This window comes from Lactuca serriola, chromosome 1, assembly GCF_051521515.1.
Source record: "Lactuca serriola cultivar US96UC23 chromosome 1, Lser_US96UC23_V15, whole genome shotgun sequence".
Classification (NCBI taxonomy): domain Eukaryota; kingdom Viridiplantae; phylum Streptophyta; class Magnoliopsida; order Asterales; family Asteraceae; genus Lactuca; species Lactuca serriola.
Genome location: NC_136408.1, coordinates 74,707,405 through 74,730,748, shown reverse-complemented (window position 1 = coordinate 74,730,748; position 23,344 = coordinate 74,707,405). Strand labels below are relative to the sequence as shown.

General features: G+C 34.5%; 1 long non-coding RNA gene and 2 other non-coding genes across 3 annotated transcripts; 1 reads left to right on the top strand and 2 right to left on the bottom strand.

Moving 5' to 3' along the window:
* The first annotated feature begins 1,037 nt into the window (after positions 1–1,037).
* Positions 1,038–1,142, top strand: LOC145080617 (U6 spliceosomal RNA). Its single transcript, XR_013695216.1, has one exon. It is a non-coding gene; the product is annotated as a U6 spliceosomal RNA (small nuclear RNA).
* An 11,693-nt stretch (positions 1,143–12,835) lies between these two features.
* On the bottom strand, positions 12,836–16,235 carry LOC145092544 (uncharacterized). Its single transcript, XR_013702570.1, has 2 exons — positions 15,932–16,235; positions 12,836–12,997 (listed from the first exon to the last, which is right to left on the bottom strand). It is a non-coding gene; the product is annotated as an uncharacterized LOC145092544 (long non-coding RNA).
* Positions 15,512–15,638, bottom strand: LOC145080868 (small nucleolar RNA snoR138). The gene has a single exon (XR_013695445.1). It is a non-coding gene; the product is annotated as a small nucleolar RNA snoR138 (small nucleolar RNA).
* Positions 16,236–23,344: the final 7,109 nt, after the last annotated feature.

Here is a 23,344-nt window from a genome sequence, read left to right as displayed (position 1 = left end):
TAATAAAAAAGAATTACTCCAACAATTTTTTTTAAAAAAAAACCAACTAAAATAAATTAATAATCCAATAAAAAATATTTATTAATATATAATATTATATATTAAAAATAATATCTATTAATATATAATACTTTATTAAAATAAAAAAGAATATATGCAAAAATGGTCCTTATAGTATAGTAAAAGACAAAACTGTGAAAATGGTCCCTGGGGGTAAAATTGTCATTTTAAGGAACTTAACGGATGATGGACCAAAACCACAACAAAACTTGTTGAAAAGGACCAAATCTGCAACTTTTCAAACGTTTGGACCATAACCACATAAAATAAGAAACCACAAGGACCATTTTTGCAGTTTTGTCTTTCATAAATTATAAATATAAATACAACATTTTCATTATAAGTAAGTATCGGATATTAATTCTAAAAATGTTTTTTTTTTCTTTGTTAATGTACATATATAACAAGTTTAAATTTTGAACATGTTTATGAAACATTTGATGTGCCATTCAAAATAGAATATTTCTCAACTCTCAAGTTCAATCCTATCAAAGTTTTTAGTTTTAACAAAGTAAAATCTGAGTCTGAGTCAAAATTTCAAATTCCGTACATATATTACGAGCAACACTAACTTATGTTTTAATTAGGGATAATGACTTGGGAGAGTAATAAGGTTTCCAGTTTGTCCGTATTAGGTCACTAAGGTTTTTTTTTTTTTTTTTTTTTTTTTTTTTTTTTGTGTATTAGACAAATATGGTTGTTATTACCGTTTAGAAATAGTCATTTTACCGGTTTTAACGGGTAAAAATGACTATTTCTAAACGGTAATAACAACCATATTGGTCTAATACGCACAAAAAAACCTTAGTGACCTAATACGGACAAACTGGAAACCTTATTACCCTCCTAAGTCATTAACCCTAATTTTAAAGACATTGAGAATATATGACCATCAACAGTAAACTACTTCGTTTAGAACTCGCGTCGTCCCATATAACCTGCTACTCCTCTATATGGTGAAGCTCTTCATCTTAGTCGTCCCTTTGGGGACATCCGATAAAATTGGAACGATACAGAGAAGATTAGCATGGCCCCTGCGCAAGGATGACACACACACAAATCAAGAAATGGTCCAATTTTTTTTAACCCTAATTCCCTTTTCAAATGCTAATAGAGTTCAATTGCAATTCTTACGTTTCAGTAGTTCATCTACTAAAGTCATAATCAGACAACATGTAGATTCTATGGTCAGATTGATCTTCTTGTTGATGTCTTCAACCATTTGTGGCAAGAGTGATCTTTCTTTCTATAAAGTCTCATTTAAGTTTTTTACTTTCCCTGTCATTAAGTTTCATGCTTTATAAACTTCCGTTTATGTGTTGTATATAGTTTGTATGTGTTTGTTCATGTGCTGATTTTGATTAATTGTGCAACTTCAATTTCTTAGTTCATGTTGTGGTTTTGCTTTTTATAAAATAATTGATAATAGGCATCATCTGCAAGTCCCTGTTGGTTTTACATTTCCATTCGTTATCAAATGTAGACATTGATGGGAGGTATCAAAGTGAGATTTTGTTTTTGTACATATGGATGTGTTCATGTAAACATTTAAATGACAAAAAAGAAGTTATTGATAAAATGTTGCATATTTATGTAATGAAGATCATCAATCATATGAGTTTCTGGACTTAGAAGTTCTGAAAGGGTTGTGAGATAAGTTTAAATGGAAGCAACTAGTTTCAGTCAAACAAATCAGTCACATTGATTAGTAAGCATGTTTTCTAAATAATTAGGGTTAATGACTTAGGAGGGTAATAATGTTTCCAGTTTGTCCGTATTAGGTCACTAAGGTTTTTTTATGCGTATTAGACCAATATGGTTGTTATTACCGTTTAGAAATAGTCATTTTTACCCGTTAAAACCAAGAACCCCCAATGCATTTTTTTTTCTACCTATTAGAAACCAAAAAAAAAAATATAAAAAAAATAATAATAATAATAATAATAATAAAAACCTATGTAGCTACAATGTCATTAAAAATGTGAGAGTTTTGTTAGATGCCCACGAAAGAAGACAAATACTCCATCGAATAAACGTATCCACCGAACAAACTAAAAACTTAAGTTCCTAAAGGCTTTTAAAACCTCGAAACATACCCATTGTCATTCTACGTTTTGGATATTTTTTTAATTGTTCATTTTATCATTATTCATAATAAATACGATTCAAATTGATCTATTTTATTTTAAATAGATCAATCAAACTTGTCATGACTATTTGATCCCTAACTTTTCAGTAGAATCAATCGAAACAACCACAAATCTTTTAAAACTTCACATGCATAACTAATTTTTATTCATAGCAATCGAATATACCAACATTAATAAGCTTCAAAAATTATGAACAAATCCATTGACACTTGCATGTTTGAGCATCCGAACATGTTCCCCATGAGTATTTCTTCCTCCAGAAATGACAATAATTGTTGCATTTTTCTTTCCAACAACCGGTTGTCCATGTCAGATTCACATCACATAACTGGACTACCATCTTCGTCTCTTTTTTCCCATCACCTAAACCAAGTGACAACATATATTACATAACTTATGTTATAAAAAAAATACATTCAAGTAAAAGAAAATTATATATGTAAATTACTTGTTGATGTCGTTGTTGCAATTGATGTTGTGACAAGTAATAGAACTGTAGCAAAGCCATATATGTTAAAAAGCTTCATTGCTTTGCTCGTATTTTATCTTCAAGACTTCAACAATGAGTCATACGACCGTTTACAAAATTATGTGTTTGTGATATATTTGGAGCAAGATTTATAGGATTTATAGGTGACTACCTGAGATATTCCATCATAAATTAACAACAATATATGTTAACAAATATTTGTATTAAATGCCATTAGTGCAATTAAATGCATCAAAGATTACTTTTTCTTTATTCATTACTATATTAATCATATTAGTATTAATTGAAAACTCTTTATTAAAAGAACATTTTGTTGACACAATTTTTTATTTTCAGTTATTTTAACCATTAAAATTATCTTACACATTAATTACATTATACATGGTCGCTATTAATTCATGTATTATTATTATTATTATTATTATTATTATTATTATTATGTAATATGTCTTTTTTCTTTATCACGTCTGTTTTTGTTTCTTATTGTTGCTGTATTGTTGTTTTTGTATCTTCTCTTGCCTAGCACCTTGCTAGGTTTGACTTTTAATATCATATTTGTTGGTTAAAAAATATTTATTTAAAAAGTTTTCTAATATATCTTTAACAACACCTTTTATATTTTAATATTTTGTATTTCAGTTTTCAGTAATATTTATTTAAGGTATTGTTGTAAAAGTTATGTTATAATTAATTATTTTATTTTTATAACCTTTATAGTCTTTATTATAAACTTAAACAAATAATAAGTAAAATGTTATCTAGAAAATATTATATAATAACTACTTAATAAAGTACTCCAAAAATTAAAAGAAAACGATATAAGTGCTGGGGATAGCAATCATAATATAGTATTAAACCATTTCCAACTCATTTTTATTTTATCCTAAAAATAGTGTAAACAAATAATTATTATTTTACTCCAAAAATAGTGTAAAAAAAAATAAGATAAATAATGTTTCATCTCCATCTCTATTTTATTTTATTTCAAAAATATATTTCTATTATATTTTATTTTTGTAACTTACATAGATTGTCAAACATATTTTTACTAATTAACTTTTAAAAAATATATATAAGTCATGTTATCGTAAAACCATGACAAATTAACTTGTTTGTATATAATGAATTTGTATAAAACCTATTTATTGAAAAAAAAATCTTAAATAAATAATATTATAATTATAATACATCTTAAAATAATCATTATACATGCAGTTTATAGAAATATTACCCTAACATTTGAAAAAACTAATACATATTATGCATTGAAATAATTTCATATAAATGATCAAGTTATACATTTTGTAGACTGAAGCGAGTTACTTTATCTTTAATACGTTTTATTTCATAACAAGAAGTTGTTGGAAATGACTGGTTTATCCATCATCGTTTAAATCTCTATCGATGTTACTGCTTTTGCAACTTTAACCAGCGTATCAAAATAATCTTCATCCTCGAACTTATTGCCGTTCCTACCTAGCACCTTGCTAGGTTTGGCTTTTTAATATCATACTTGTTGGTTCAAAAAAATTAATTAAAAAGTTTTATAATATATCTTTAACAACACTTTTTATATTTTATGTTTCAGTTTTTAGTAATATTTATTTAAGGTATTGTTGTAAAAGTTATGATATAGTTAATTATTTTAATTTTATAACTTTTATAGTCTTTATCTTAAACTTAAACAGACAATAAGTAAAATGTTATCTAGGAAATATTATATAATAACTACTAAATAAAATACTTTAAAAATTAAAAGAAAACATTATAAGTGCAGAGGATAGTAATCATGATATCGTATTAGACCATTTTCAATTCATTTTTATTTTATCCTAAAAATAGTGTAAAAAACCAGATGAGGTTCAGTGGTCCACATGTTCGGGCAAAAAAACCAAAGTGCCGAGTTCGAGATCGGGAGACTTCCAGGGCCGCAGCCGATGCGGTAAGTGTGGCAGGACGCACGGGGGTACATGTAGGAGTAGCAGAGGTGGTGATCCTGGCTGTTTCAAGTGCGGCCAGACTGATCATTTTAACAGAGATTGTACTACTACCATCGCTCAGGGGATTGATCCGATATGTTTCCGTTGTATTCAGAGGGGCAACAAGAAGGCCCACTATCCGAGTTTGAATACAGCAGGGCAGGTGCCAGCTCCTGCCCTTGGGACTTCGAGAACCGCTAGCAGACATCAGGGTCGGGCAAGGGCGCCCACGGCTCGGAGCAGAGTATTTCGGTTGATTTCAACAAGGATTCGAGTAGCACTAGATGTAGGGGGTACGTATCTTTTACCTTCCTGTCAATTATGATTTATGATGTTGTTGTTATGTTACTACACCGATTTAGTAAGTACTTATATTGGAATATTATATTACCTATTTGGGATTGAGTCATATGCCATATGCATACCTTGGAATCTAGAATGATAGTTGAGGACGTTCCCCGTAAGCAGGTCAGTTCGGATGCAGTAACTGTAGCATGTATATGTAAGGTTGGAAGTGTCTCACTACTTTCGAGAAGGTGTCATTCGAGTATAGACCTGTTATAACCCCAACAGTGGTAAGCTGGAGTTTCCAGCGAAGTAACTAGAGGACGATAGGGTTGCGGTTCGAAGACATTTCCCCCTTAAGCGTAGGTTCTCAGTATGCAGTCACTGAAGCAAATGCAATCGGAGATTTAAAGGTGCTTCATTAGTTGGCAAGAATGGTTCAAGTCTAGTAATGGGTTATTTGGAGCGCCTACAGAGGTAAATGTGGTTGATAGCAAATCGAACCGTTAGATGATAGGAAGGATTGGAAATCCTTTTTTTAACTATGATTTGTAAAGGAATTAGCTAGATCGAAGTGGGGGAGAACCCTTCAAGTATTCGGGGCGGTAGTATGATAAACTTATAAAGGGTTAGTAATCTTTGAGAAGGAAGGGAAATCAGTCTGATGGGTTGTGTGGGTAAAGAAGTACAGGAGTTGGGTGCTTGGGAACTTCCCAACGTTGAGTTCATGTAATTGATATTAGTGGGCGATTGGGTTTGGAAACCCAACGGTATATTATCTCGACAGAACACTAAGGTAGCAGGGATGTAAGCCTACGGGACAGTTGTAGCATTTTTTTTCTGAGGGTTGGTTTGGGAAATCGGGTTGGAGGATCGCCAACAGGACTCGAGTAAGTTGGGATGCCCTCGGAATGGTAGTTAGTGATAGAGTCAGATAGTATTACAGTGTTGTAAGTCTGTGAGTGTAGCCGTAGCATTCACTAGCAGCCAGATAGTGATATAGTGTTGTAAGTCTGCGGGTGTAGCCATAGCATTCACTAGCAGCCAAATAGTATTAAAGTGTTGTAAGTCTACGGGTGTAGCCGTAGCATTCACTAGCAGCCAGATAGTATTAGAGTGTTGTAAGTCTGCGGGTGTAGCCGTAGCATTCACTAGCATCCAGATAGTATTTGAGTGTTGTAAGTCTACGGGTGTAGCCGTAGCATTCACTAGCAACCAGATAGTATTAGAGTGTTGTAAATCTGCGGGTGTATCCGTAGCATTCACTAGCAGCCAGATAGTATTAGAGTGTTGTAAGTCTGCAGGTGTAGCCGTAGCTGTAACACCCGAAATTAGAAAGGTCAAGAAAGGAAAGGAAAAACCCTAAGTTAAAGAGGGTTGACTCGTCGAGTCCAGGGAGGAACTCGGCGAGTCGGAGCGGGATCCGGGTGTAAAGCAAGTGACCGACTCGGCGAGTCGGCAAGTGGACTCGGCGAGTCAGGTCTGGGTTGGGAAACCCTAATTTCGGGACTTGGTACCCTATTTAAGCATCTTAATCTCTTCCCTAGGGCTCATTTGCGGCCCTATAGTCCAGAACCAGAAACCCTAAGCCTCCATTGTTGCTCAATCAAGCTTTCTTGCCAATTTGGGTGATTTGAAGGAAGAAGGAGGAAGGCACACATTGGGGATTCAAGAATTGGCAGTAGATCCAGAGTTGGTGAGGTCTTCCAGAGCTTTTGAAGGTAATGAGTCGCTACCTTCCCTCTTTTGCATATAGATCAACCTTTATCATGGGATTTGGGGCTTTTAGGACAAGTTTATGAACCATTTCGAGTTAGAAGCCCGGATCTGAAGTTGCTACTTCAGATCTATGTGTATCTTGGCCTGGAGAATCATAAAGCATCAGTCTATGGGTTGATTGTTGAGCCCCTTTGTCTCAAACCCTAGTTTATAGTGATTTGAGCCTAGATCTCATTAGCTACACATAAAGTTTGCCACTTTACGTAAGGAATAGGCTTTAGAAGAGTGGATCTACAGTTTGGAGTCCATGCATGACTCAAAAGTCCTCTGCATGTATGTAGATCTGAATGGACTCGGCGAGTCCTTCGAGTGGACTCGGCGAGTAGCATGAAGATGAGGAGGAACTCGACGAGTGGGATGAATAACTCGTCGAGTCGGATGAAGTTAAGCATGAACTCGGCGAGTTGGAAGAACAACTCGACGAGTTGGTTGAAGATTGCCTTGGACTCAGCGAGTCTATTAGTGGACTCGGCGAGTCAGGTCGCGAAACCCCAATCCCTTCGAGTTGAGATTCGAATTAGTGAGTCGGGTGGAGACTCAGCGAGTTGGACAGGTCAGGACTCGGAAATAGTTGGACTCGGCGAGTCATGGACTGACTCGGCGAGTCGAGTCGCGAATAGAAAAACCCTGAGCATATGAACTCGGCGAGTCATTAGGTGGACTCGGCGAGTAGGGTTGACCTAGAAGGTTGACTTTGACCAGGACTTTGACTTTGACCAGAGTTGACCTTGTTGACTTTTAGAGGACTATCAGATTAAGTGTCATATTGATATTGGTAGCTCGGAGAGCTGGAGGAGCAACGACTCAGGGGATTGTCGATCAGCAGCCAGAGGACTATCGGCGGAGCTCAGCAGTTCAGGTGAGTTTCCTTCCAGTAGGAACGGGTCTAAGGCCACAATGCCGGCCCATTTAGCTAGCAGTAGTTTCCGGATTTTGATATGATGCAGTAGTTAGTATGTTTGATGCCTTCGTGGCTCAGACAGGATTTATGTGTTATGTGTTCCCGGCTACGGCCCGATTTAGTATGCAGTATATCTGTGTTCATGCTAGTTGATATGTTTATGTTATGTGATATTCAGTTAGTTCCGGACTTTGGTCCGATGCAGGGGGCAAGGCCCCAGTTAGTCCGGACTTCGGTCCGATGCAGTGGGCAAGGCCCAGTATGTGCTTTATATGTTATTGCATGGTATGTGGTAGATTGGGGGAGCTCACTAAGCTTCGTGCTTACGGTTTTCAGTTTTGGTTTCAAGTACTCATTTTTCAAAAGAGGAGCTCGGGAAGATTGCAGTGCACACACCATAGTCAGTTAGCCTGGGAATGTTTGACTCTGATAATGAGATTATGTTTTGAATTAATACTCTAAAAATTATGTTATGACTTATGATACAGTTTTGTAAATATGGTTTTAGTAATGTTTTAAAAGAAATTTTTAGTCGTGATTTTTGGGTCGTTACAGTAGCATTCACTAGCAGCCAGATAGTGATAGAGTGTTGTAGGTCTGCGGGTGTAGCCGTAGCATTCACTAGCAGCCAGATAGTGATAGAGTGTTGTAGGTATGTGGGTGTAGTCGTAGCATCCACCAGGTTGGTAGATAGCATGAGTACGTTGTTAGGATGTGGAAGAAACATTAGCTCCCAGATCGGGCACAGCAGTAAGGATGTGGAAATCCACGAATTGGATTTCAGAATTATCTGGATGGATTAGACCTAGTTGAGCCAGTGATAAGACTGTAAGAATGTCACTACAGTTTGAGATCGAGGAAGCAATGGAATGCCTCGGGTACAATTGGTCTGGTAGCAGTCACGTTTAGCCACAATTTGGTAACATCAGGTTTCGACGCTCAAACCCGATCGGTTGGATCAGGAGATGTTAGAGCCTTAGTAACATGGTAACTAGTTCCAGAGAAGGGTTTTGTTCAGAAGTCGTGTAAGACGACAAAAATAGGGAGTCCTTTGGCTCCGCAGCCGGGTTGGAACCCAATATTTCAGATGACTGTCGAGGGAATTGAGACCAGGAAGGTCTTGAGAGATATAGGAAAGCAGCCATATAGCAACATGCTGTTTTAGGCAGTTCAGTGTTTCAGGCGGTTAGTGTTTCAGGCGGTTCAGTGTTTCAGGCAGTTCAGCGTTTCAGACAGTTAGTATTTCAGGCAGTCAGTGTTCAAGCAGTTCAGTGTTTCAGGCAGTCAGTGATCAGACAGTTCAGTGTTTTCAGGAAGTTCAGTGTTTTCAGAAAGTCTTGGGTCTCCAGCGGTGATGGTATTTTGGACTTTTATGGATAGTTTGTGGAGTGGCAAGCCACTCATAGCACGATTATTTGATTTATGGCCAAGTATAAGTGAATCACTGGGATAAGTGGATCTGTGGATTCTGTTGTTCTAGCGAGAACCTGGGGTAGTTAGCATGAAAGGAATGGATTCATGAAGAGGACAGAATGAGTTCCAAACTAGCGAGTTGCTCGGGTTATCGGCAAATATGGAAAAAAGGGAGGATAGTTTGGCACCAGAAGAGGACCCAGTGAATTATTGTGGTATATAACTTTCGCAAGTCATGAAAGTGTGTTCCTGCCAGGAAGGGGACAGTATCCTCGGGTGATACTTGGTTGTTAGGTAATGACATTGAGGCCGGTGGTCGACATGGAGTTTTGGCAAGGCTGCCACGCGAGGAGAAGTTATTTTAAATAGGGGTGCAGTGGTAGGGTTTGGAAGGACCTGAGTTATTTAGGAATTCGGAATTTTTTGTGCAAGTGGTTAGTTCGGAAGCGTATCCTGCAGTAGGCTTTGAGGAAGAAGCCTAATTTAAGTGGGGGAAAGATGTATCACCCAGAATCAGGAAGACCAGGAAAGGAAAGAAAAGCCCTAAGTCAAAGGAGTCAACTCGTCGAGTCCAAGGAGGAACTCGACGAGTCGGAGCGTGACCCGTGTCGCGGATTAAGTGACCGACTCGGCGAACCAGGGAGACTGACTCGGCGAGTCTGGTCTGAGTTGGGAAACCCTAATTTTCGGACTTGGCACCCTATTTAAGTATCATTTTAGGCCTCCACCCCAACCTCCATCACTCCCTTTACCTACTCTCGAAACCCTAAGCCTCCATTGTAGTGCTCTCAAGCTTTCTTTGCCATTTTTGGGTGCTTTGAAGCTAGAATGAGGAAAGGAACCTTTGGTGATTCAAGAATTGGCAGTAGATTCTGAGTTGGTGTGATATTTCAGATCATTTGAAGGTATGAAGCTCATACCTTGGCTGTTATTCATTTAGATCCCCTTTCCTAGTTATATTTTATCATTTTTGGGGCCATTTCCAAGGCCAATTCGTGTATTGTGCCTTGGTGAGCAAAGAGAACTTCATATCTAGGTTTGTCTTGGCCCAGAAACCCATAAAGTATCAGTCTTTGGTGTATTGGTGAAGCATGTTTGTCTCAAACCCTATCCCTAGAGTGTTTCAAGCCTATAACTCCTTGGTTTCACATAAAGTTTGCAACTTTACGTGAAGGGTGGGCCTTAGAAGTGTGGATCTACAGTTTGGAGCCTTTGCATGGCTCAAAAAGTCACTGTATGGATTAAGAACTAAAGCGACTCGGCGAGTCACATGGGTGGACTCGGCGAGTTGTATGAAGAAGGGCAGGAACTCGACGAGTTGGAAGAACAACTCGGCGAGTCTGTTGAAGGTTGCCTTGGACTCGACGAGTCTGTTCTTGGACTCGGCGAGTTTGGTCGTAGAACCCCAATCTTCTCTGGTTAAGACGCAGATCAGTGAGTTGAGTGGTGACTCGGTGGGTTTGGTCAGGATGGGACTCGGAGATCGTTGAACTCGACGAGTCTTGGGGTGACTCGGCGAGTTGAGTGGTATTTTGAAGGATTATGAGTTTAAGAACTCGGCGAGTTTACGGGTTGACTCGGCAAGTAGAGTCAACTGGAAGGTTGACTTTGACCAGGACTTTGACTTTGACCATAATTGACTTAGTTAGACTTCTAGAGTCTAGTTTAGGCTAAGTGTTATTACTGGTATTGGTAGCTCAGGGAGCTAGAGGAGCAACATTTCGGAGAGTCGTCGGATAGCAGCCAGAGGGTTATCGGCCGAGTTCAACAGCTTAGGTGAGTTTTCCCTCCAGTAGGAACGGGTTTATGGCCACAATGCCGACCCGTCTAGTTAGCAGTAGTTTCCGGACTTTGGTCCGATGCAGTAGTTCAGTGTGCTTGATGTCTTTGTGATTCAAGCATGTTTTTGTGTTATGTGTTCCGGACTCCGGTCCGATGCAGTATGCAGTATATGTGTTTATGCTAGTAGTTATTATTATGTTATGCCATGTTCAGCAGTTAGTTCGGACTTCGGTCCGATGCAGGGGCAAGGCCCCAGTTAGTCGGACTTCGGTCCGATGCAGTTAGTCGGATTTCAGTCCGATGCAGGGGGCAAGGCCCCATTTGTAACGACCCAAAAATCATGACTAAAAATTTTTGTTTTAATATTACTAAAAATCGCAACATCAACTATTAGATAATAAAACTTCAACTCTATTTTTTTCAGAAATGAATAGTATTGTTTTATATTTTGGGGAATACTATTAATATATAGAGAAATATTATAGAAATAAGGTAGGATCGGATGAAAATGAAGAAAAATTAGAATAAATTAAAATTTAGGTGTGGGTTGAAGATGTTCAAAGACACCGAATGTGTTTCTAGCCATCACTAAAATAAAATAAGATTATTTGAAATTAACTTTCATTAATTTTATCACAAAAAAAAATCATGGTTGAAAATATTATTCATAAATATATAATTTATTTAATATTTTTATTGAAATAATATAATATACAAAATATTAAAATTTTAACAATATTATAATAAAATATTAGAAATATTATTTATTAGAAATAATATTTTTGTTAAAATATTCCACTAAATGATGTTTTTTTAGTATACAAATAATGTGATTAACTAAGATACATATAAAGCAAAAAAGAATTTATGCACAATCAACTCATCATATGAGTACGAAAAGATTTGTTTTCGTATATCTTTTGGTTCTCAAAATTACTCAACCCTTAATTAAGATACATATAAAACAAAAAAGATTCTACTCATTGTTCTTCTTCCTAGTTCTAAAAAACTAAAAATAAACTACACACAAATACATGCAAATTAGTTACGTACATATTTCATACTCATATCACATATGTAACATAAAGGACGAAAACATCCAAATCAAACTCATATGATTTGTTTGGATGCGTAATTTCCTTGTGACTTTAACAAAGAGGATGATGAATTCCAATTTGAAGAGCCACAACACAAAGACTTCAATGAAAAAAATCACCATAACTCTTCTTAGAACAATATTAACGGGTACAACAAGTGCTAAAGATTTTTTTTTCTGAATTTACCGAACTTAGCAGTTTTGACAAAAAAGATGTCGGAGAGAGAAGACAATAAACGACATCAATCACAACTAGAGGAGCTCAAGGAAGATAAATTTTGCAACATGGAGGAGGAAAAACAAAAGAAATTACGCATCATGTAGGAGTTGTGCATGATGCAGGAAAAACTAATAGGTAAAGATATTTGATTCTATGTAACGACAAATGATTATTTAATTTAGTTGAGCTTGAATGAAGAACTCGGACAATATGAATTTAACTAGTCTTATATGATTTTAATAAAAGATTTTAATTATTATTTAGTCTTGGAATTTTTTTTATTAATGAAATATTTAATTACAAAATTTATAATTTTATATTTAGTTCTCAATCATTTTAAATAATTTAATAAAAAATGTGAAATAAACAGGATGAAAATAGTTGACAATCCCTATGGTTAATAGATGTTTTAAATATGTTGATATAAAGTGTGGGATGAGTAAGGCCATTCTTGTTGCCTTTTGTTTAAAATGCAATCATAATGACATAATCTACATCTTAATTACACCTACGTCTCAAATAAGACTTAACCCTTAATCTAATGGAGGAAGAACACTTCATTATAACCATACCGCAAGATCAAAAGTTTTTTGGTTTCACCACCCGTACGCGTTTCTTTTAACATTTTTAAATAAAGATTTAGGAAACTTTTAATATCATACAAAGCTACCAAAACCTGGTTTGTAAAAAATCCCAATTTTCATTCCTAAAAACATAACGGGTGTATAAATTACATCAATAAACCGTAGAAAAAACAAAATATATATAAATAAAAAGAACTAAGTCCCGTCTCCATCCGTCTTGTTGTTATCACAAGTCACCCTATAACTTTGCACCTGATCCTAGAATACATGACAACAATAAAACACATATTAGACAACTTTATTTGGTGGGTTATAAGAGAGTTCAAACAAAACAACCTCATAACCATTCTCTTTAAACGTACTATTATTGCGCCCGAAATTTGGCTCAGTCACATTATTTGGCATAGGACGCTTATCTTTACTATGGAGTGACCATTCATAACGAGTCCTCATAAATACAACCCTAATTGTGCGCAGTCACATCACGTGACCCAAGACACTGACCTTTTACTAAAGAACAAATCATCCGAACAAGACCCATAGTAGGTCCCCGTAGGAACCCAAGACATGCGGTAAATTACTTTCACTTTATCACATTGAGTAATATGATAATCACATAAGCATAATTTGCTATAAGTCATGTACTTAAGTTATTAAGTACTAAGCCATGTATTCCTCATATATATATATATATATATATATATATATATATATATATATATATATATATATATATATATATATATATATATATATCACTTAGGGAGTCTAGGTAGCATATGTTCTCTAATCATATTCTCTTTGCAATCCAAATCTTGCTTCATACTTAAGCATTCATTTCCAAATCCTTTAATCATTACATATGCTACTTTTCACATCTTAGCAACATACTTTTAAAATTTGCATAATACTCTACTAATTACATTTAGTATAATTTAGTCTCATTATAACACTAAACTAATCATATAGTTTAGATTTCCATGTATCACATACCCTTTATGTGTCAAAATTTTCACATATAGCAACTTATTTTCGTTTGACCATTTCACTTTATTTCGTTATATGCTTCAATTCTTATAACTATCTAATGACCATATTAACCTAGTCCTTCTAATATCATTTAGAATCCATTTTAATACCTACATATACTTTATAAAAGCAAATGCTCATTTTGGAAACTTTTGCCATTTTTGTCCCTTTTTTACATTTTATTTCAAATATCATGCATTATTGTGTTTACTTTATGTTAGGGAGTAACAATTGATGACACGTCACGACACGAAATAAAATTGGGATGAAACTAAAATTTGAATTCGTATTCATGTCAAGTGTAAAAAGCACGACATCGTGTTGTATAGTGTTCGTGTTCGAAATATGTTTTCTAAATTTTCAGCATGAATTAGAGTATGTTTTGCTTACTAGCTGAAAATGTAGTTGTTATCTAAAAAACTAGATGTGAAATAAAAAGCTAGTTGATAGTTGAAAAATTAGCTGATAAAAAATATAATTTTGTAAAACTAACTGAAAAATATAAAATGACTTAAAATGGCATTTAAATATATTTGTTTCTATAATTTATTAAGGAGTATATTTGAAGTTTTTTTAAAAACTCCTAAGAACTTAGTCTAAATAGCTTTTTAAAAAGCTAACTTATAAAATATATTTTGGTTTGCCAAACATAATAATTTAAAAAGTTCGAATTCGAAAAATAAGCTAAACTATCAGCTGTGACACGCCAATAACAATCATAATATCTTTATGGTCTTAACATTTTTCAAAACAATAGATATCAACTTATATTTTATTGTCCTTTTGTCATTTCAACAATTTTATTTCTTTTTACAATTAAGTAAATTTCTAATTTTCTCTGACCAAAACTCGCAAGATTTTGTTTAAAACTTATATCTCATATTTTATTAACTTATTCTAAGTTAATTCTATTCAAAATCTAAAATTGTCAAATAATCAACAAAATGTGACTGATCTTTTTGATCGCACAAAAAGTTAGCATGCAACTTTAATCTATCACAACTTTTTGGAATGGCCTCTAACGAGTTGAAGCAGCTTGCTGCAAGTTCCTCACATTCTCTGCTTCATTGCTTCATTTTTGGCTCAAGAATGAATTGATTTGAATATGTACAACTCATCTTATGCAGCTCTAAATACTTTAAATTTCCAAACTTAGAATCATTTCAACATTCAAGCTTTGTGCTGATATTATACTCAACTTTGACCAAACATATCTCAATCATACAAAGTGGGATGAGTTGGATTTTTATTTATTTGTGTTCTTTGTTGTAGGATTATCTACTGATTTACTGTTTTTGGAGTTTCATTCCAATGGCTTAAACAATTGCATATGTTCTAAACTTGTCTGTCATATAATATTTGTTGAAGTTCTAATAACTCTTTCATGACCATTAAAAGTTCTAACGATTAGTTTTCACTTTTTTTTTTAGTTTTCACTTTTTTTAATACAAGTACAACGTATTTTTAGTTAGTTTTCACTTTTTTTTTAGAAATTTAGTTTTAAAAAAATTAGGTTCAGAGAATGAATAGAAACTCGCAACAACTAGTTTTTCATGTGTTTATAAAAGTCAGGAGACGAATAAGAAAAAAAAATGGTGATGAGAGTAGCTTCAGGGAATGATGCAATGAACAGAATAACATAACTTTATCATGTACGTTTGTGTATGCAAAGAGATATATCATGTATAATGTATGATTGAATGTAGGTTGATGGAACAATGTTTACAAAATAAACAAAGTTCCATAACATCAAACTTAATTCAGAAGATCAAAAATCATCAAATCTGAATAACAAGCTCGAAACCATTGTTGTATGCCCCTGTCTGAACCGAACGAAATTGAATTAAACATCCGATTATTCGAGGGCAATTTCAAAAATAAAAACAAAGCATAGACATTTTTTAATCGAAAATTATCCGAGGCTGCTTGGAAGAACATTGATGGTAACACATATGATCGATCCAAGTTGCCCCGGTGGTTTAAATATTCAAATTAAAAAGTTAATCGATGAAGATAAAACCTTTTAATCTGTAAATAAACGTATTTGATATAAGCCTCTTAACTAAGCTCGATATGAAATCTAAATGTATTCATACGGCTACTCTATAGAGGCGTTGATTCGAAAAATAAATACCAGCAAACTGTTAAACGTTACGAACTTACGATTCACATGATTGAGATGCATTGAATTGAAATCGGAGCACATTCAATCCAAATTACGAAGCAAACGAGCTCTGATTTCATCTTCGTAATTCGATGTGATGCTATCAGAGGATAACTACGATGACCGAAGTAAATCAAGATTGAAAGAAAGTTTGTAGATTTACAGAGACATCCGTTGCTGAAATAGATGAAGAACTTAGGTTGAGCTTCAATGGAGATGGGGTTTTGAGGAGGAGGCTAGTGATTTTAGGGTTACTTTGCAACAGCGATTTTTATTTTCTGGACTCTTGAAGCCCAAAGTAAAGAGGCTCATCCACCATGTTCGTTTTTTTTAGGCCCATCTCATTATGTTGGTTAAATTATAGTTTAATTGAGTCGCTTTGATATTTTCTACTCAACTTAGTTTTCAAGGTGTGAACCAATGAAATGGTAGATTTGGATGTATAGCAATTCTTTTCTTAAACGGTAGATTTGGATGTATAGCAATTCTTTTCTTAAACGTTTCTATAATTCTTTTACTAGGTGTGAGATCCATGTATTACATGGGTTTATTTAAAAAAAATAAATTTAAAATTTTAACAATTTGAAAATTTTTAATTTATAAGAAAAATAAGAATTTTTTTGAATTATTAAATTTAATGAGGCTTTAATGTATTGAATACATTACATATATAAACCCTTTCTAATAAATACATTACATATATATTACTTTATATATTAAATGTAGAACTTTAATTTAATAAAATGAAAAATACAATAAAATGACAAGTGGAAAATAGAAAATTTAAAAATTCTAGAAAATGACATGTATCTAAATGAATAAGAAGAGGACATGTGGCAAAAAACCTTCATTTATTATAATAGATTCCTCGAGGAGAGCTTTCAATTTTTATGTTTAACAAACTATATTATTCGTCATATGGATATGGATGTTGTAAATTATTTTGGAATTGTACTTTCCATATTTAACCAGTACGGTTTAAAAATAGATGGACGGATAGGTTGAATAACAAGGGACTTTTAAATGTGATCTAAATAGATTCACTGGATACATCAAAACTATTTTGTTTGATTTCTTATTTCTATGTAATAAGATGATCAACTAAAAATTATACTTAAAAAATAACTATACTTAAAAAATATTAATTTAAATAACATGATATATATATATATATATATATATATATATATATATATATATATATATATATATATAACTTTTATTTCATATAAGTTTGGGCCCACAATAACCACTCATACCACATCCATCCCCTCCGTCTCTAGGTTTCGATTTCTAGAGGATTGTGATGCTAGTATGGTGGTGGTGTCATGTACTGATGTTGAAACACAAACTAATGTTACAGTTGCTACCAATGATTATGTCGTCGTTGTTGACCTTCCTTAAGATGGAAGTTATGGACAATTATTGGTGGCACATTTAAGCCTCCTGACCTACTTGTCGCATGAACCCCAGCGTGATTGAAGTCGGTTGAGTCCCAACACCCAAGGACATTGATGCTATCTGGATTGAATAGTTGAGCCTCTAATATACCAAATAATGAAATTTTATGTTGGGCCTTTAATCTTTTAACCCAAGCCACCTTGTGATCCTCTCGAATTTCCTTTGATGTTTAGTGATATACAATTCATTGGGTCGTGTTAATTCCCCCATCCTCACCCATGAATTCTTCCAATATTAGGTTCCTAACTTCAATCTCAAACCCTAATTGTTAGCTAACCTTGGTTGTTTAGATCAATTCCATTGTGGAAGAGTTGCAATCATTGGACAGGTATCGACTTCATGGTCAAATAGCACAAAGTCTATCACAATGACCCTACCCAATGTAGCGAGTCCATATAGCAACTCAGTGTTACAGTTGGTATTAATTGATGGCGTTTACATGCAATAACGCGGATAAATCCTTATACACTTAAGGGTGCATGCAACCTATTAGATCTAATCATAACACTATTGTAGTAACATAGTATTGAACAACAAAACCCCTATAATCCTAGCTAATTTCATAATCCAAAGAAGATGTTACATACCATTTAGTTATTGTAGTAAATAACTAATCAAATCCTTCTTCAAAAACTATTGAAAGCTAGCACCAGAAATCTCGTGCCTCTGACGGTTCACACCCAAACCCTAACAGCTAGGAAACTTGAAGTGGGAGGAGAAAAGAGGGGAATTTTCGGCTATGCTCTTAGCAAATGGAGTTTGCCGAAATTTAGAGGATTTAAGGCCTTATTTATAGTTGATAAGAAAACCCTAGATAACCCTTACTTGATTAAAATAATAATATTTCAAATCAGGTAATTATCTGGTTTCCTAATTATCTTCAAGGGATATTCTAGAAGTCCTAGAACCATCCTCCAAACCGTTCACCCTATAGGGAAGGTTCTGGAAGCCAGAAGCCTTTTGTTCAACTATTGAACAATTACAACTTAGGTCCTTGCACTATTAATTAATTCAATTAATCTAAAAATTAATTCTACTTAATTTTTGATTAATTCTTAATTTAATAATAATAGCTCTAATTAATATATTATTCTCATAATCTATTAACAAAACATTTATTTCTATTTATCAATCATATAATAAATCAATAGATCCGTCCCTTTCTCTAAAATTCATCATATTCAATTGGTAGGTTTGAGGGCAATCCAAAATGAATTTGTTAATAATTCAAGTATATATCAATTTAGTTATTAACTTAGACGCCTAATCCAACAGTCTTTTACTTGGATAAGTCTACAACTACAACTGCCTATATATCTTCTAAATTATCAGCAAATGGTGCTTCCAAAAGCAACTCTAGCCGCTGATCTGATCAAACATTGGTCATAAGATAAGTGATCAAATATTCCTTCGTTCTACCAGGTATCGTATGAACACGAGACATGGATTAGAATCAATCTCATTGTCCAAAATCTTGTTTCCCAATTTCCTGATTTGTGATGACACCATAAGACTTCTAATTGAACACATCAGTTTAGTCCTGGTTGGGCCCATCACTATGAGTCAACACCAAATCACCGAGGGACCCAAAGATATCGTTTTTCCCATTAGGGAGAAAGGAACGAAAAAACTTTAACTCATATGATTGTATCATTTACTCACCAAATCATACATGACACTACGTTTTATAACACCAAGTTACTAATGCGTTTTCGCAACACCAATGTACAACCGACTTGTAAATTACAACTCATATATCTCCATTTTAAGAATATAAGATATTATCGTATCAAAATTACCCGTGATAGAATCCATGAAGTAATTCTATGAGTGTGGGTTTACCCAACACTCAAATCTCCATTTTCTAAGTACTCATGAATGTTGTAGCAACACAACTGTTATGTCTAAACTCCTTAGACAATCTACAATCCAATTCATGACAGTCTTCATTCACTGTTTACTTCCTAAAGTATGAGTGACTGTGGAGCTTCGAATAATTAAATTATTCAGGAAGTAAAACATGCAAAATGAAACACAATAATATATAATTAACAAAGGCAGTAAACAAACTCATAAATAATCTCTATTTAGATATATTTGAAAGGTATTGAAGAGCCCCATAATATTATCTAGACATCTTGGAATAAAAACATCTCGAACAAAAATCCATATTTCATGCAAGACCCTGACCCATGATTTTCCTTTTTTACCCTTTGGCCCATAACATAATTCAAAGGTTAAGATCTCGCAACCATCATTACCACCTTCCACAAGGACTAAAATTTGCCTCCTTAAGGCCCAAAGCCTTTACACAATCGACTTCCGACCCACGACCCTGAATCACAGAATGATCCAGAATAGGGTGTTACATAAAGAATAATGTGTGTTTTCATGAATTAACATACTTTTCATATTTTTTTCTAAAGTAACTGAAGTGAGATTTTAAAATAAGGTTCTAGTACTTTATAGATTATAATTTTAATCTAATTATGTCATATCGAACCCGTTCAACTAATGACCATCTAACACACAGGAGAGCGGTGGGTGAAAAGGACACTCATTTAGTGGTCATTTTATAGGTCGTTTCCTTATATCCTTTTTATAGCATGGCTTCGTGAATGAGGCTTACTAGCGATTCGACTGCCTTTATCTTATACATTTAGTAATTAACGTTTAATATAATATATAACGTGTATTTTAAAACTTTTCAAAATACAAGGTTTAAATATTAATTATTTGTATTAAACATTCAATTAATTAAATTTAAACAATTATGATTTAATCTTTATCTTTTAATCAAACAATTAATTAAATCATTTAGGGGATTAAATAATTATTTTCAATTATACTATTAATTAAATAATTCAAATTTAATCCTATAGTCTTCTAATTTTAAAAAATTAGGGGATAAGGTTACCAAGTTTTAAATTATTCAAATTTTAAGGCATTTAAAATCATTAAGAAAACTAGAAACCCTAAGAAGCCCTAAGGCTTTTTTCGAAAATAAGGGGTGGAGGCTAGGGGTTCATGAAACCCTAGCTAAGTCAAAATTTTCAAGGTTTAAGGTTTATTTTCGATAAACCCTATTTCTTGAATCCATTCAGATAATGCACAATCAAATAGAAAACAATGGTTCTGATACCACTAATGAGTTTTATAGGCTATTAAAATATATATGAAGTAAAAATCTTAACCCTTAAGTTCAAATGCAACCTATAAATGATGTATGTTTTCTCTAATTGATAACAATAAACATAGAATATCAAGAACCCTAAATAACTCTAGGTATTTCGAAAATAAAAGAGGGATTAGGGTTTATATACCTTTAGATTTATTATAGTAAATATATCTTGAATCCTTTCCTTTTCTTCTTCTGAAAGCTAGCATCAAAAACTTAGTGCCTCTAATGACTTGTACCCAAACCCTAGCAACTAGAAGACAATAGGAGAGAGGAGACGGAGGAGCAAAATTTTGGATCTTCTTAAGAGAATGAAGTTGACGCAAATAGGGAACCAAGGAGCCATATTTATAGGTGATAGGAAAACCCTAGAAACTCTAATTTGAAATAAAATAATATTATTTCAAATATGGTATTTATCTAGCTTCCTAATTATCCAAAAGGAATATTTTGGATCCCATCCAAACCGTCCAACCTATTCGAAGGTTATGGAATTCCCTCTTTTTCAACTATTAAACAATTAGAACCCAGTCCTTGCACTAACAATTAATCTAATTAATCTCAAAATTAATTCCAATTAATCTCTTGTTAATTCTTAATTAATTAACAATATTTCCAATTAATGTATTAATCACATAATATATTAACAAACTATTTATAACAATTTATTAATCATATAATAAATCAATAAATCAACTTCTCTCTCCAAATGTCATTCTATTCAGTTACTAGTTATGAGGGCAACCCAAAAATGACTTTGTTTCTAATTCAAGTATATACCAATTTAGTTATGAGCTTAGACACATTAATCAAAAAGTGATTATGATACAAAGTTATGTAAAGAAAGGAGTTGTTTCATGAGGTGATTTTACCCTAAAACTGGTCTGTTCACCTTTGGTCATATGGTATGTCCACAGAGTGAAGGCTTAAAAGAAGGTGGACACTTCATCACAAAATCATTTCACTATGTTTTGGGATGGTGTTTACTAGTGAAGAAGAAGAGAGAAGGGGAAAAAAGAAAGTGAAAATGACATTTTTTTCTCTCTTAGATTGGACAGAGAGGCTTTGGTTTGAGGATCGACGACCTCGGTGAACACTGGGCTGACCCCTCGGCAAGCCCAGGTCGGTTCGGCAATTCGGTGGAAATCTACCGAGTTTGACCTAGTGTAGTGGACTAATGGGGCAACGACTCTTTTTGGTTTAATTTTGTTTTTTAAATTCCTATAAATACAACCTAACACTCATTCATTTAACACATAAAAACCATTTTCTACTTCTTAAAAAAGTCTTTTTAAAAATGTCATATTCATCGTCTTCATCGGGCATGTTTGATGCATTGCTTGAAACAACCATAGAGGTGTAACGCCCTGTTCCGAATCGATTCATAGTCTAAGGTTGTGGCCTGAAGATCAATATTAATAAGGATTAGGGCTTTTGGAAAAGGTATGATCTAGGCCCATTTGGGTGCAGGCGATGTATTAGAAGTGATCTGGGTGTTCGGTTTGTGTTTTAGAGCCTAAGGGTATTTCTGTAAAGTGTCAGTTCGGGCTTTCGTGGAAAATGGATTTTTGTTTGGAAGCTCTTAAGAAATTTTTGAGTTTTTAAAAGTGTTAGGCTTCTCGTTACCTTTCTGTTGATATACGGATCGTTGGAATCGGGCTTATAACGAAGAAGTTATGGCCTTCGGAAGTTTGGTGGGTTTCAGGCTTAGCCGAGTACACAGGGCATACTAGTGAAGAAGGCAGTACGTGGGGCATACCTTGGAGTACGTTGGACGTACTGACCAGGATGGTCGCGAATGTTCCTCGGAGTACGCTGGGCGTACCATATGTACGTTGGGCATACGCCAGTCATATGAGAACCCTATTTTAGGGTTTTGGACCCTATTTAAACTCCTTATCTCATAACCTAACCCTAATATCTTTAGCCCCCATCCCTCTAAACCCTAGAAATCAACCCATAGCCCCCATTTGAGTGATTGTAGAGCTTCAAAGTGATTTTTGTGTGTTCTGGTGCTTGAGGAGGAAGAAGACACTTCTTGAAGAGTCATTGTTCGACTTGGAGCTTTTGGATCCAAGCTTTGTGCACCTAGATCTATATTCTGGAGGTATAAAGTCTTAACCTTGACAACCTTTTCATTTAGATCTAGCTAAGTCGTACATTGTTATGGTTTTGGTCCCTTGAGGTTGTTCTTGTGAGTAAATGTAACATCCCAAAATTACAGGCCAAAAATTTCATTTTCAAATACGTCATTATAAAACCAACAGCGTAATAAAACATTTGTAATATCATGTCATGTCAAAACCAAAGTAGAAACAATCAAACATGTTATCATAAAACAATATCAGAGTGTAATCCCAAAGATCTCATGTGCGGAAAACCATAGTGTGATGTGGTGCGATCAAGCCGGCTCCTTTCCTTTAAACACGAGGTACCTGAAACCAAAACTGAAAACCGTAAGCACGAAGCTTAGTGAGTTCCCCCATCATACCACATACCATATAATCACATATCATACATACTGTCGGGCAATTATGGGGTGCCCGACCTACCCGTGTCAAGCCATTATGGGGTGCTGACCTACCCGTGTCAAGCCATTCTGGGGTGCTGACCTACCCGTCGGTCCTAACAACCGACCCTAGGGGACTATTCCACCCCCTACTGCTACTATCACATATATCATAACATAAACATACTATCAGACATATCTGGGGTGCCTGAACTACCCTTCGGTCCTAACAACCGAACACGGGGACTGGTCCCCTCATACTAC